This window comes from Triturus cristatus, chromosome 2_1 (assembly GCF_964204655.1).
Source record: "Triturus cristatus chromosome 2_1, aTriCri1.1, whole genome shotgun sequence".
In the NCBI taxonomy this organism is placed as follows: Eukaryota; Metazoa; Chordata; class Amphibia; order Caudata; family Salamandridae; genus Triturus; species Triturus cristatus.
Window position 1 is genome coordinate 324,745,791 of NC_140581.1, and position 17,152 is coordinate 324,762,942.

Genomic DNA, 17,152 nt, shown 5'->3' on the forward strand with positions numbered 1-17,152 from the left:
ACTGTTTGTATGTGTTTTGAAGATAGTATGTGAGCAGGACAGTATGGGTGGATGAGTGTGTATATGGGTGAGTAAGAGAGTAAATGACTGTCTCAATAGTGTCTTTATGAGTAAGTCCATATGTTTTCAAGTAGTATATGTGAGTATTGATGTATATAAGTGAGGAAATATGAGAGTGAGAGATTAGAAGAGTTCCTGTATAAATAAGTATGTGTTTCTATAAGTGGTTGTTTAAAAGAGTAAGTATGTGTACGTTTCTGTAGAAGTAAGTGTAGTGGTGTGTGTATAGCTGTATATGCAAGTAAATGGATGTTTATTTGCATGTGTGAGTATGTGTGTGAGTAACTCTATGTATGAGTGTAGGTGTGTAACAGGATGTATAGGTGTATGAGTAGATATGATGACTGAGTACATGTATGAGTGACTATATAGAAGTATTGATGAGTAAGTGGATGCGTATGTAGATTTTGGAATTACTGAATAGGTTTTTCTAACTGGTATTGGTATCTCTATAGTTTTCAAAACTTTAGTTTGTATTTTTCAATGTGTGTATCAAAGTTTATATTAGGATAAGAGCAGGTCTGCCACTCTTACACAAGGATGATGTCATCAGTGATGTCATCAGTGATGTCATTTGAGATGTCATCAGTGATGTCACTGACCATGTCATGAGTGATGTAATATGTGATGTCATCAGCAGTGGATTGCGGGCGCGCAAGTTATAGTTAGCTGAACTAACTAAAACGGGGGAATTTCAATGGTTTTTTACGAGTGAAATGTCCAGCTAACTATAACATGTGTGAAACCTATGGTTTTTTTAAGTGAATTTACAAGGTTTTTTAAATGCACGGCACTAACTGCATAAAGTGGGCGCGCGGTGCGCGAAGCGCACCGCGTGCTCACTGTGCGCGCACGGTGCGCTTCGCGCACCGTGCGTGCACGGAATGAACTGCGTTAAGTGGGCGCGCACGCCACGAACGGCGTAAAGTAACTTAGCATTTAAAAAAACGTACAAATTCACTGAAAAAACCATAGGTTTCACACACGTTATAGTTAGGAATTAGCATTTAAAAAACCTTGCAAATTCAGTGAAAAAACCATAGGTTTCACACATGCTATAGTTAGCTGGAGATTTTACTCATAAAAAACCAATGAAATTCCCCCGTTATAGTTAGTGCAGGCAACTATAACTCACGCGACCGCAATCCTCTGCTGATGACATATGTGTCTTTATGAAAAAAAAATATTTGTAATATATGTATAGCTAAAATTTAATGGAAGAAGACATGGGCAAATAAGTGTCTAAATACAGTATTAGCATCAGCAGAGGATTGCGGTCGCGTGAGTTATAGTTGCCTGCACTAACTATAACGGGGGAATTTCATTGGTTTTTTATGAGTAAAATCTCCAGCTAACTATAGCATGTGTGAAACCTATGGTTTTTTCACTGAATATATATATATATATTATCTACTGGCGGTCGCCAGTAGATAGTTATAGTTAGGACCGTGTTTCCATAGGAAATCCGCAACATTCTATTTGGAATAACTTTGGCGCCGGTTGACAAATCCTCGCGAAATTTTCAAAATAGGTGGGGCGCTCTGCTCCGCTCCTACCCTGAAAGTCTTGGGGGGATTCGTCAAGCGGGGGTTGAGAAAAAAGGGGGGTCCCAAAACGCGTTTTCCCCATGCAATTTTCCATAGGGACCTTTAGTCCAAGGTACAGCCCGAACGGCTGAACAGAATTACTTGAAATTTGGCAGAGAGGTAGTCCTCAGGTCAGGGATGTACCTTTTGCAGGTCTGGTGTCAATCTGTTCAGTAGTTCCTGAGAAAATCAAAAGTACAATCATATATATATGTGGGCGGAGCCTAACCACACATCTCATCCTGAGATCTGATTGGCTGTCAGCACTTCATCCAAGAAGTGTTGGCAGCCATCTTGGGACCAATATACATGATAGCACCTCATTAAAAAGCATTGCAGTTAATAGAAGGTTTTAAGACTTTAGTTATATTATAAATCATTTGTTGATGGTACCATACTCGTTTTAGGAATTGTGGTATGTTCTAAGGTGATTTCACCATGTGAAAAAGCCTTCTGCTGGGATATCATGATTGAGAGAAAAATATTTTCTCATGCTTTTCCCACAGAGGTTTGGAAGGTGATCTATAAGCTAAACTGAGAGCTTATTTTCTGTAAATTCACATTATATTTCTCAGTCATGTGAGAATGAAGTCTGACATTCTCAGTAAAACATGTACATCAAACAAGGGCAGAGACTGTCAGTTGATTCATTTGTGTTCTACTGCAGCTTCCCAGAGTGTTCCAAAGAACAACTAGAGCGCTAACAGTCCTACTTATGATAAACGTATGGCACACCTGAAGCCATCTGGCTTGGATTAAAGTGGTAACTCTTAAAACATTTAATTTAAAAAGGAACAAAATGAGGGGGTTCATTTTTCCATAAAAAGTATGATTAGTGCTGCAGAAAGAAAAATTAGGGCACATTTTGAGTGACTTCTCAAATCCTCTTCCATTTCATTAAAAAATTCTGACATGCAGACTGAAACATGCACTTTCAATACCAGCAGCAGTCTTCCCTGGTGAGCAGTAGCTTTACTACAGTGATCTAATGAGCAAAAAGAGTGCTAACATTCTGAATTTATGGCAAATGTGTGACACATCTGAATGCCTTCTTGATGGAATCAAAGTACAAAACTGAAAGTATTTCCTACTGAGGAGACTGCAGTAAATGAGGAAATTAGGAAACTTCATAACAAATAAGTCTCCCAAGATGGCCACCAGAGACAAAAGAGCCCAAATGTAGCCCAAATATCACCCAGATGTAGCCCAAGTATAGCCCAATGACAGAATGTCCCAGAGTGTTCTTAAAAACAACTAGAGCGCTTACTGTCTTCATTATGACAAAAGTATGGCATACTTGAAGCCATCTTGATTGGAATAAACTGGTAACACTTAAAACATTTAATTTAAAAAGGAACACAATGAGGGGGTTCATTGTGCCATAGAAATTATGATTAATGCTGAAGAAAGAAAATGAGGGCACATTTTGAGTGATTTCTCAAATCCTCTTCTATTTCATTAAAAAATTCTGACATGCAGACTGAAACATGCACTTTTAATACCAGGAGCAGAATTCCATGGTGAACAGTAGTTTTACTACAGTGATCTAATGAGCAACTAGAGTGCTAACATTCAGAATTTATGGCAAATGTGTGACATATCTGAATACCTTCATGATGGAATCAAAGTAAAAAACTGAAAGCATTTCCTACTGAGGAGACTGCAGTACATGAGGAAATTAGGAAACTTCATAACAAATAAATCTCCCAAGATGGCCACCGGAGACAAAAGAGCCCAAATGTAGCCCAAAATAACCCAGATGTAGCCCAAATATAGCCCAATGACAGAAGTGTGCAAAAACACTTATTATTTTGTGTTTTTGCAGTGTTATATAGTGCAGACTTGTCAGGTATTGGAGTGCTTTACATGAGCATTGGTTACATCACACAAGAACAAATTCATTTTGGTTGTAGACATGGGGAGACTAAGTGATTTGACCAGAATCACAGAATGTCGAGCTGAAGCAGAAACTCCAACCTGGTTCCCCAGTTGCAAAGTCTGCAGTTCTGGAAGTAACACCACATCCTCTACCCTAGGTGCAACATTTAATCAAGTGGTCAACTGGATAAAAAAACATAAAGGTAACAAATAATTTAAAAGTGCTTTGTCGCTATTTGAAAACTCAGAAAATATACCCTTATTTTAGTCTTTTAGAGCACTAACCATAATTTTGATGCCAATAAAACCCTCTCATATATGTAATTTCTAAAGGAAATGCTCTAGGTATTACAGTTTTGATTACATCAAGATGACGTCAGGCGTTCCAAACTTTTGTAATAAATATAGAATGTTAGCAATCTAGTTGTTCATTAGGATACTGTTGAGAGGCAGAGGCCAGGGGCACGGACTCTGAAAATTGAAGGCAGGTAGGAGGGTGCAAAGGCAACAATTTAACCACACTGAGCAGGCAGGAAGGGCCGTGGCAGCACAACAGACTATGGAGAGCAGTGGAAAGGGGGGCAGGGGCAACAAACCAACAATACAGGACTTGCAAGAGAGGCTGTGGTAATGTAATAGACCATTGTGGGCAGAAGGAAGAGGCAATGGTAGTACAACCATACATGCCAACAGACCCGATTCAGCCAGGAAACGTCCAATGTTTTTAAGCTCAAATGGGCTTTATTTGATCTGTCTCCTGTCTACAATCTCCTCTTTTTCTATGTAACTCAAAGGGGAAAATCAATACCCCAGTTTTTTTTCAAAATCTCCCTCTTAGCAAGTTCAAAATGTTTGCAAGTATGGTACATTGGATCATGGAAGGAAATGGGGTAGGGACATGGACTTGGATAACAGAGGACAGGAGGGACATGGAGAGGTGCACCAAACTGACCCTGCAGGGCAGGCATCAGGGTTTGCAGCAGCACAATACAACACACAGGGCATGCGGGACGGGAGTGCAGCACAACAATCCATAGAAAGCAAGAGGGAGGGGACAGGACCATGCACATGGACAACAGAGAACAGAGGGGCAAGAGGCAATAGTAGCTAGCTGACCATAATGGACAGACAGGAGAGAAAGCTGCAGCATAACAGACCATAAAGGGCAGGAGGGACGGATGAGGGGCATTACAATGGAACAGACAAGCCAGGAGGGAGGGTGTAGGGGTCTGCACATGTAAACAGAGGGCTGGGGGCAAGGGGGTAGGGCAGGAGCAGCAAGACAGCCATGGAGGTCAGGCAGGATGGGCACTAGAAGCAAGACACACCATGAAGAGCAATAGTGAGACTGTGATGGCATACACACAGACCATAAAGAGAAGGTGGGAGGGGTTCAGGGTCAGCTAACTGACCACACAGGGAAGGTGGGAGGGGCCATGGCAGCACAGAAGACCATGCATGGCAAGTGGGAGGGTTAGTGGCAGCACAATGGCTATGATGGGCAAGAAGGAGGGTGCAGGGGCATGCACAAAGGACGATGGAGGAGAGAAGGGAGGGTCAGGACCTGTGCACAGACAAGAAAGTTCAGGGGAAGGGGCCTCACAACAGACCGCACGGGGCAGGCAAGAGGAGCAGTTGCAGCACAACAGACCAGGGAGGGCAGAAGGGTGTGGCAGTACAATGGACCATGTAGGACAGGAGGAAGAGGATAGGGTCATGGCATGTGGACAGGCAGGGTGGAGGTGGCAGGGACAGGTTACAGTCATCTGACAATGCTAGGCAGGTGGGAGGGGAGTGGCAGCTCAACAGAACACTCAGAGTATATAGGAGTGGCATGTCCATGGAACATGGTGGGCAAAAAGGATGGAGCAGGGGCATGCACAAAGACATCAGAGGGCAGGGGGAAGGAGAATAGGGGCAGCAAGCTAAGCACAGAGTTTAAGCAGGACGTCAGTGATGGGGCATAGAATTGGGCAATGGAGGGCAGGAGGAGTGGACTGGTATATCATACTAAATTGAGGGCAGTGGCAGCACATCAGACCATGCATGGCAGGAGGGAGGAGGCTAGTCCATGGATTCACACAACAGAGGATAGGGAGGAGGGGGGTGGGGCAGCAAGCTAACTGTTCAGAGAAGGCGGGTATTAGGAACTTTATTGTTTTTAAAACGTGTGTCTGTGCGAACTACTTAAAATATGAACAAGTATGCAGCATAATCTCACTTTTATTCAGGAAGAAGAGGACGTTTGTGACAGTGACTCCGGGCTCACTTGGCAGAAACACCCCCTGACCCTCCACCCCCTATCACAAAATGTAATGCCCGTGAAAAGGGTAGGTGAACACAGTGTTATATAGAACATAGTCCTGAGAGCACGATTGAAAATGAAAACTAGATATAGTGTATGGTATAAACTATGCACCAAAAAGTGTGATATAAGATGAACCAGGCGTGAAATATAATATGCAATACATTGTGCGCAATGACAGATTCATTGGAGAGCGCGAGATAGCACAGGCACTAGCGCATGCTATGCGATATGCGCCTTGGAGTCTAATATGCACAGGGCAGTGTTGTGTAACCTAACTAGTCTCTAAAGTTGTAATATAAAATATGTGCTGGGGAGTGTAACATTGTATATGCACTGTGACAAAGATATGGATCCCAGATTGCAATATGTATTGCATAGCACTGTGCGTTATAACATAGGCATCGAGGAAGGCACCTTAGATGGGGCAATATAACCCGTGCGAAGACAAGTGTGGCATGACATATTCACGGGGTGGTGTTACAGTGCACATGGGCTAGAGAGTGTCATAGCATATGCACTAGCTAGTGGAATACAACACAGAGGTGTGTGGCACTCAGCAGGCAATGGTGGGTGTAACACAGCATTGGGCTCTGCCAGGAGCGCGCTGTGACTCTCAAGTGATGTTCGTCCCCTTTCTAGAGAGTAAAATAAAAAGTATTACACATCCGGCAGTGGATGTGTGTTTTATTAACCGTGAGGGGGGTTTCTTGCATAGTTTTGGTCTAATTTTTGTCGAATCCCCTTTGAATGGCTTGGTGTGCATGTGTATTAAATGTGCCCGTCAATAGCTACCCATGTTTGTATAAATAAATGACAAGGGTGTCTACCGGGATTAGGCACGGTAGGGCATCAGACATGTCAGAGCTTCACTAGTGGTGTAAATACATTCCACGTGGATTCATTGTATGCATAGTCGCCTTTTAATGAATATCACGCAAATCGTCATGGTGATAGGTACGTACGGTTTGTCCAGCATGTCCTAGGTGTGTCTATAAATATATATTTTTTTTAAAATAATAAAAAACAGTGGCCGGCCCTGGGGATTGGGGTCAAAAAAATATAATTAGGAGACAGGCCCTGGGGGATGGGGTCATCAGGGCCAATAAATTAGAATAAGAAGGGGAACCACACAGCCCCCCTTCTTAAAAAATTAAAATAAATAAAAGACTGGCATCGTGCCGGAGGCCACGCCCCTCCTTGCAGCACTCTGCAAACGCGCTCCCTGGCGAGTTGTAAGTTTTGGAATTAATTCCTCATCAATACTGAGGGTCCCTGAGGGCCAACTAGCCCAACAGGCATCTCCAGTATGCGCCAGGGAGCTGCGCTGCAGACAGGTGTTCTGAGGCCAAGCCCCTTTTTACACCTCTCTGCAACGCAGCTCTGTGGCGCTTACTGGAGGTACCTAGTGGTCTAGTTTGACCCTAGGGACCCTTAGGATTCAAGGGAACTTAATCTCTCAACTTAGAACAGCCACAGGGCGCGTTTACACAGTGGTGAAGGGAGGGGACGGGGCCTGAGGTGACGTGTGCAAACACGCACTATGGCACGTTTTAAATTGGGGATATAATTTCCCTTCAATGCTGAGGGCCCCTGAGGGCTAACTAGCCCACCAAGTGCTTCCAGTAAGCGCCACTGAGCTGCATTGCAGAGAGGTGGTCCAGGTCGTACCACTTTTTACACCTCTCTGCAACGCAGCTCTGTGGCACTTACTGGAGGTACCTAGTGGGCTAGTTGGACCCTAGGGACCCTCAGGATTCAAATGAACTTAATCTACCAACTAAAAACGGACACAGGGTGTGTTTACACAGTGGTGAAGGGAGGGGACGGGGCCTGAGTTAACGTGTGCAAAAACGCCCTGTGGCCTGTTTTAAGAGGTAGTTTTAATCCCCCTGCCCTATTATATACTAGGGGCTTACAGAGGAGGTCATGCTAATCACAGGGGGACCCCAACGCATAATGTTCCCTAGTGTATGTAGGTGTTTTCACTGTATTCTAAGTGTCTTTTAACATAGGACTGGCTCTAGGACTGGTTAGTCAGACTCAGTTACCACCAGTATCCGTCTGAAAAAGTTGAGGGTACAGGATGATTTTGCAACAAGGCTTCTTTCTGCTCTTCTTTTTGTTTTTTCTGCACGTTATCCTTCTTCCTGCACTTTTCTTCGTCTTTGAGGACTTCTGTTGCTTCTTTCTGCACTTCTGTTTTTTTCTTTCTGTGCATTTTTTCTTCTTTCTTCACATGTCCTATCTCTGTAGGCATAGTTAGAAATTAGCATTTAAAAAACCTTTGAAATTCACAGAAAAAACCATAGGTTTCAGGGGTGTTATAGTTAGCTGGACTTTTCACTTGTACGAAACCATTGAAATTCCCCCGCGCGCACCCGCAATGCACTGCTGATGATGTCACATATTACATCACTCATGACATGGTCAGTGACATCACTCATGACATCACTGATGACATCTCAAATGACATCACTGATGACATCACTGATGACATCATCCTTGTGATAGAGTGGCAGACCTCCTTATACCCTAATATAACCTTTGATACACACATTCAAAAATAGAGACTAAACTTTTCAAAACAATGGACATACCAATACCAGTTACAACAACCTCTTCAGTAATTCTAAGATCCACATACACATCCACTCATTCACCAACAGTCCTATACAGTCACTCATACATGTACTCACTCATCATATGTACTCATACACCTATACATCCTGTTACACAATGCCACTCATCCATAGAGTTACTCACACACATAGTCACTCATGCTAATAAAGAATCAAACATACATTTACTTGCATATACAGTTATACCCACACCACCATACTTACTTCTACGGAAACTTACACATACTTAGTCTTTTAAACAATCACTTATAGAAACACATACTTATTCATACAGGAACTCTTTCAATCTCTCACTCTCACATATACTCACTTATATACACCAATAGTCACATATACTAGTTTAAAACATATGTAGTTACTCATAAAGACACTATTGAGACAGTCATTCACTCACTAACACACCCATACACACACTCATCCACCCATACAGTCCTGCACACATGCTGTCTTCAACACATACAAAGAGTGAGTCATTCATTCATGCACCTATGCACTACGTAATACCCCCCACCGAACCATGCAGACACTCAGACTGATACTAAAAAAAACAACTAATAACCTATATAGACACCCATGTAGCTACTCACCAACCCATGCAGCCACTTATACACAAAGTGAGAGACTGATACAGATATTTACATATTTAAACATTACTCACTAAGCCATGTATTCACTATGATACACTTAATCAGTCAGTTACACAATCAATTTTTCAAAAACAAATCATCCATTTAGACACTTATATACCCATTTATTCTTCCATCGATCTTGAGATATACATATATAAAACATATTTAATTTTCAGAAAAACACACATTCACTGGATGATGTCATCAGTGATGTCATTTGAGATGTCATGAGTGAGGTCATGAGTGATGTCACTGACCATGTCATGAGTGATGTAATATGTGATGTCATCAGCAGTGCATTGCGGGCGCGCGAGTTATAGTTAGCTGAACTAACTATAACGGGGGAATTTCAATGGTTTTGTACAAGTGAAAAGTCCAGCTAACTATAACACCCCTGAAACCTATGGTTTTTTCAGTGAATTTCTGAGGTTTTTTAAATGCTAATTCCTAACTATAACGTGCCTGAAACCTATGTTTTTTTCTGTGAATATATATATATATATATATATATATATATTATCTACTTGCGGTCGCCAGTAGATAGTTATAGTTAGGACCTATTTTCCATAGGAAATCCGCAACATTCTATTTCCAGTAAGTCTGGCGCCGGTTGATGAATCCTCGCGAGATTTTCCAAACTTTTGGCCAGCTCCGCTCCGCTCCTACCCTGAAAGTTTTGCGGTGATCTGCCAAGCAGGAGGCGAGAAAAAAGGAGGGTCCCAAACTGCGTTTTCCCCATGCAATTTCCAATAGGATCTGTTGTCGCAGCTACAGCCCGAACCGCTGAACTTAATGACACCAAATTTGGCAAAGAGGTAGTCCTCAGTTCAGACTCGTGCCTTTTGCATAAATGGTGTGAATCTGTTCAGTAGTTCCTGAGAAAATTAGGGTAAAAAAGTTAGTGATATCTATGGCCGGGGAGGATCCGCGGACCCTACCCGCACCGTAAGCGCACCCTCCCCGAACTGAGCACGCACCCTCCCGATCGTGCGCTGAAAGCTAATTGGCTGTTGAGTGTCTGTCTACATTCGAAACCAGGAACTGTTGGCGGCCATTTTCTGCCTCGGTAGAAGCGAGGCTGAAGAAGCATGGGGAAGAAGTGTGTAAAACATATAAAGGGGGCAGAGTGGAAATACTCTGACCCTCTATAGGTGCTTAGGGGGTCCCAGAAGGACCCCTGGGGCCCCCGTTTTTTTTTTGTTTTTTTTAAACGGTGAAATGAGCGCAGGGTGTGCGCAACCTAACGCATTGGGTGCACGGATTCTCACGCGTTGGGTGAGCGGCTTCTAACGCGTTGGGTGCGCGGATCCAAGGGAAAAAAATGACATTTTTGGGAGATAAACAAACATCGCGTTACGTACATCGAACGTGTCGCAAATAGGCTGGGAGTCGCGTACCTGTCGCATTGCGATCGCACACTAAACCCGTACCCAACGCATACCATGCGCGGATGCTAACGCGTAGGGATCGAGAACGGTGTGCATAGGGTGCGCGGTTCCAAAAACATGGAAAAAATATATAAAATAAAGTTTTGAACATATAGTTAAAGAAATATTTTTTAAAATATAAAAACATATGTTTAAAAGACCCAATAAAAACAAATAATATTTTTTAATTTTTAAAAGAATTAATTAAAAAAATTAATTTAAAAAATGGTGATAAAAAAGAATTTCAAAAAAACATAATTAATGAAATTGACACACTGAATTTGAAAAATATAGAAATCCAATGAAAATCATTAAACATGATATCTTTAGAGATAAGTTATAGATAGGAATTAGCATTTAAAAAACCTTTGAAATTCACTGAAAAAAACATAGGTTTCATGCACGTTATAGTTAGGAATTGGCATTTAAAAAACCTTTGAAATTCACTGAAAAAACCAAAGGTTTCAGGGGCATTATAGTTAGGAATTGGCATTTAAAAAACCTTAGAAATTCACTAAAAAACCATAGGTTTCAGGGGCGTTATAGATAGCTGGACATTTCCCTTATACAAAACCCTAGAAATTCCCCTGTTATAGTTAGTTCAGCTAACTATAACTCATGCCCCCGCAATGCACTGCTGATGACGTCACATATTACATCACTCATGACATGGTCAGTGACATCACTGATGACATCACTTATGACATCTCAAATGACATCACTGATAACATCACTGATGACATCATCCACGTGATAAATTAGTGCATCTTCTCACACCCTAATATAACCTTTGATACACCGACTCAAAATTTCAGATGGCCATTCTCAAAACCATAGATACTCCAATAACTACATACCCACTCATTGACTCTTAGGTCTACATACATCTCCACTCACTCACCTGTACAGTCACTCATACTTACAGTCACTCCGTACAAGACTATCATATGCATTTATACGCCTATATAGACACACACACCGCCGATCATCCATTGAGGTACTGACACACCTAGTCAGTCATGCAAATAATTAAACACAGTCCAATTTACTCACCTATACAGTTAAACACACTCAAGTTCACTTACTCATAAAAATACTAACAAATTCTGACGCTCTTATACAATTACTAATACAAGCACACACTCATCCATACAGCCACTCCCGCAATCACACACTCTTACATATAGATAGTTATATACTCTTACACACATATACACTGCGTTTCACATATGTAGTTACTGACACATGTACAACTGAGATATACATTCAATCACTAACACACCCATACATACACTCACCCAACCATACAGTCCATCACAATTGCACTATTAAAACCATGCACCCACTGAATCACCCTCTCATACATCTATGCACAGAGTCACACACACCCTACCCACACAAACACTCAGGCACCCATACAGATACTCAGACAACCAATCAATAACCCATATAGACACTCATATAGGTATTCACAAAAGCATGCAGCCACTTATACACCAACACACAGACACATACAGACATTCACACAGTTTAGTCACTAGTCTGCAGTAAGATACATTTAATGACTCACTTATAGAGCCAGTTACGCACCTAGAAAATCACCCATTCACACCCTTATACACCCACTAATTCTTCCATAGGCCTTTCAATATAAATATATAAAACATATTTAAACTTTTCAGAAAAACACACATTCACTGGATGATGTCATCAGTGATGTCATAAGTGATGTCATTACAGATGTCATCAGTGATGTCATCAGTGATGTCACTGACCATGTCATGAGTGATATAATATGTGACGTCATCAGCAGTGCATTGCGTGGGCGCGAGTTATAGTTAGCTGAACTAACTATAACAGGGGAATTTCTATGGTTTTGTACGAGGGAAATGTCCAGCTAACTATAACGCCCCTGAAATCTATGTTTTTTTAGTGAATATATATATATATATTACCTACTGGCGGTCGCCAATAGGTAGTTAAAGTTAGGACCTAGTTTCCATAGGAAAAGTTTTTTCGTTTTCCCAATAACTTTGGCGGCAGATGACGAATCCTCGCGAAATGATTGAAACTTGTGGGGCGCTCCGGTCAGCTCCTATCCTGAAAGTTTCAGGGTGATTCGGTAAGCGGGGGCCAAGAAAAAAGGGGGGTCCCAAAACGTGTTTTCTCCATGTTATTTTCCATAGAAAACTTTAGACACGGCTACAGCCTGAACTGATAAACGGAATTACACCAAATTTGGCAAAAAGGTAGCCCTTGGATCAGAAAGAGTCCTTTTTGCTAAATGGTGTAAAATGTAAATCCGTTCAGTAGTTCGTGTGAAATTTAAAAAAAGAGGTAGGGAAATCAATTTCCCATAGGAAACTTTAGACACGGCTACAGCCCAAACTGCTGAATGGAATTACACCAAATTTGACAAAAAGGTAGCCCTTGTTTGAGAAAGAACTCTTTTTGGTAAATGGTGTAAATCCGTTCAGTCGTTGCAGAGAAAATCAAAAAATAAAAGTTTCGATATCTATTTCCGCGGTGGATACTCCCGACCACAAGCTTTATTCTAATTGGCTGTCAACACTCAACCAGGAAGTGTTGGCAGCCATCTTGTGACTCAGTAGAACCGAGTCACAAGAAAACAGAAAAACAAATGTGTAAAACAAGAAAAAGGGGCAGGCCTGCTTAGGGGGTCCCACAAGGAACCCCAGGGCCAAGAAAAACATTTTTTTTAAAACAAATTGGCAAAAGTCGTGGAGAATCTGCGGATCCTGCCACAAAATAAAAAAAACAAAGCGCGGGCTCCCGTGCTTCGTTATTATTTAGCCCCCGGGTGGGTCAAGTCCCGGGGGCAATGTTTATATTGTGATAGAGGGGCGCCACCCCCTGGGGCTTTCTTTATATATTTGCGGGGGCACATGACCCCCACACAGCCCCGGGGACCGCGACCCCCGGGACTTGTATTTAAAATGGGTGGGGGGCCTCCAAGGCCCCGCCAAGCCACAGGGACAGCCACCCCGGGGCTTTTCTTAAATATTTGTGGGGGGCACATGGCCCCCCCAAAGCCCCGGGAACCACCTTGATTTTTAAAAAAAATAAAGAACCTGTGTGGGGACCGCCAACTCTCCAGGGCACTAACTATTTATTTTTAGAAGGGGGGCCACACAGCCCCACTTAAAAAAAAACACACACTGCCACTCATCCATAGAGGTACTCACAAACCTAGTCAGTCATGCAAATAATTAATCACACTCCATTTACCCACCTATACAGTTATACACACTCAGCTCACTTACTCATATAAATACTAGCACATTCTTATGCTCTATACGATCACTGATACAAGCACACCCTCATTCATACAGCCACTCTCACAATCACACACTCTCACTTATAGTCATTTATATACTCTAACACACATATATACTTCCTTTCACATATGTAGTTACTCACACATGTACCACTGAGATATACATTCACTCACTAACATACCAGTACACACACTCACCTACCCATACAGTCCATCACAGATGCACTCTTGAAACCATGCACCCAGTGAATCACCCACTCACACATCTATGCACAGGGTCACACACACCCCACCCACACAAACACTCAGGCACCCATACAGATACTCAGGCAATCAATCAGTAACTCATATAGACACTCATCTAGCTATTCACAAACCCATGCAGCTGCTTACACCAACAGACAGACAGATACAGACATTCACACAGTTTAGTCACTAACTCATGCATTCAACAAGATATGTTTAATCACTCACTTACACAGTCAGTCACGCACCTACTAAATCACCCATTCCGACACTTATACACCCACTCATTCTTCAATATGCCTTTCCCTATATATATTAAACATATTTAAACTTTACAGAAACATACAGTCATTGGATGATGTCATCAGTGATGTCATTTGAGATGTCATCAGTGATGTAATCAGTGATGTCACTGATCATGTCATGAGTGATGTAATATGTGACGTCATCAGCAGTGCATTGCGGGGTGCAAGTTATAGTTAGCTCAACTAACTATAACGGGGGAATTTCTATGGTTTTGTATGAGTGAAATGTCCAACTAACTATAACGCCCCTGAAACCTATGTTTTTTCAGTGAATTTTAAAGGTTTTTAAATGCTAATTTCTAAATATAACATGCCTGAAACCTATGTTTTTTTTTGTGAATATATATATATATATATATATATATATATATATATATATATATATATATATATATATATATATATATTACCTACTGGCGGTCGCCAGTAGGTAGTTATAGTTAGGACCGTGTTTCCATAGGAAATCTCAAAATTCTATTTTGAATAACTTTGGCGCCGGTTGACGAATCCTCGCGAAATTTTCAAAACTAATGGGGCGCTTCGCTCAGCTCCTACCCTGAAAGTTTCGGGGTGATTCGTCAAGCGGGGGCCGAGAAAAAAGGGGGGTTCCAAAACGCATTTTCCCCATGCATTTTTCCATAGGGACTTTAGTCGCAGCTACAGCCCGAACGGCTGAACAGAATTATGTGAAATTTGGCAGAGAGGTAGCCATAAGGTCCATGAAGTGCCTTTTTCAGGTTTGGTGTAAATATGTTCAGTATTTCCTGAGAAATTAGCATTTAAATCAATATATATATCTGTACGCGCGCAGCGTGCGCGCACTGAGCAAGTCCTGTGCACGCACCCTGCCGTGCGCGAGCGCACTTCTGATTGGTTGTTAGATGTCAGTAAACATTCGAATCGGTGGAAATCAGAAAGCGGCGGCCGCCATTTTGTCTATCGCATAAAGAGGGGGTGATAAACAAAGGGGAGAACGTGAAAAGGGGGCAGAGTGGGGAGATATTGACCCACTAGGCATTGTAAGGGGGTCACAGTAGGACCTTGTAGGGCAAAAAAAAAGATTTATATTTTGAAAAAAAATATCGCCGAGTGCGCGCACCCAGCGCACACCCGAAAAAAATTTTAAAACAAAAAAATAATAAAAATGTGCAATTAAGTGAAAAGATATAAGGTGGCTCTAAAAAGAGCCCTTGTGTTTATTGTGTGTTTTTTGGTACCTACAAGTAAGTACCGATGCACAGTTTAAAGTTCAAGAGGAAGACTCTGTTGCCTTCATCAGTGAAGTGTACACCATCTCCTCTATAAATGCCTTGCATGTTGTAACGCAAGTTGTTGTGGTATATAGAACCCATACCATAGTCTCTGAGGGAAGCAGAAATAGATTTGTTGACGTGCTTCCTTGCTTTGTCAATCTGTGGACAAAATTGGTTGGACCAGTTCCACTTTTGCCACTTTTGCCTTGGTATATTAGAATATACAAAGGCAGTTTGTGGAAAAAGCGACATCAATTTCACAAAGGTGTCCTTAATAAGCATTTCCAGACGTACCCCAGTTAAAGTGCCTAGGTCATTTCCACCACAGTGCACAATAATAAGGTTAGGCTGTGGGAGATGTATAAAGGTTTTCACCAAAGGCAATAATTGGTGCCACTTTAACCCTCTCTGACCAATCCATTTAATGTCTACATTTGGCAAAGCAAGGTCTCTCACCATACCTCTTTTTTCTGCAAATTTTTCACTCCAGAAGACATAGCTGTGACCTACAATCCACACTGTGAACATCTTCCAAGGAGATCTGGATGCACTCAGGAGGTGTCTTTCAGTAGAAAGGCAATATGAAATGAAAGACAGTTGAAAAATGGAGGCACACATAGTTTTTTTTATAAAAAGAACTCATTGGCTGTTTCAAACCATTCTACACTAAAAACTAGGCTGTATGTTTAAATTTTAAAAAGCATGTTTTGTATTGGTTCAGAAAAATGTGTAACCAAAGAACATTACTATGGATTTGCTGTTAGGTTTGAAAAGTCAAGCACTCTTGCTCTTTGGATATGAAACATTGTCTGCTGAACTTCTGACCTCTCTCCTCACAGCAGTGTTCCATGACCTGTTGCTATGGTAGCAGGCAGGAGACAAGTTGGGGGAAGGGTACATTTGGAAAGGGGTTGAAGTTTTCAACCCATAGAAATGTGTGATTTCATTTGAAAAAAAGTGAGAAGCACTGAGATTTTAAATTAACATGTATATGTGTGAAAAAAGAGAGGGAAACATTGCCATTTACTGGTTCTGGAGAGAGGAGAGAGGTGTGGAGCTCTGATATTCTGACTCTGATAGTCTGCCGTTTGAGTGGCACATTTCTTTCTCAACTAACTATTTTAAAAGGTGAGTTATGAGTTTGAGAGGGGATGTATGTGGTGATTTTTGAGATACAAATTAGAATTGTGAATCTTCTTCAAAAGTTATGTTTTACATTTTGAGGTTTGCGAGATATTTAACTGTTTTGAACTTGTAAGATATTATGGAGTATGTTTTCACAATATGTTTATGTGTACTGGTAAGAATGAGGAATACTGTTTTGTGCCTACCATCAAACCATGAGTCTGTGTGCAGAGAAGAATTGTTGACAGAGATTTAATTTGCGTTGCTGTTGAAAAGTAAGAGTTGCAGTTGAAAGGAAAGGACAGCTTGTTTTTAATTGTGATGGTTAGGATTTAGCAGAAATCACTTTGAAAGAAAAGAGAGGAAAATGGCAGCACATTTGAAATTAGCATTAGTTC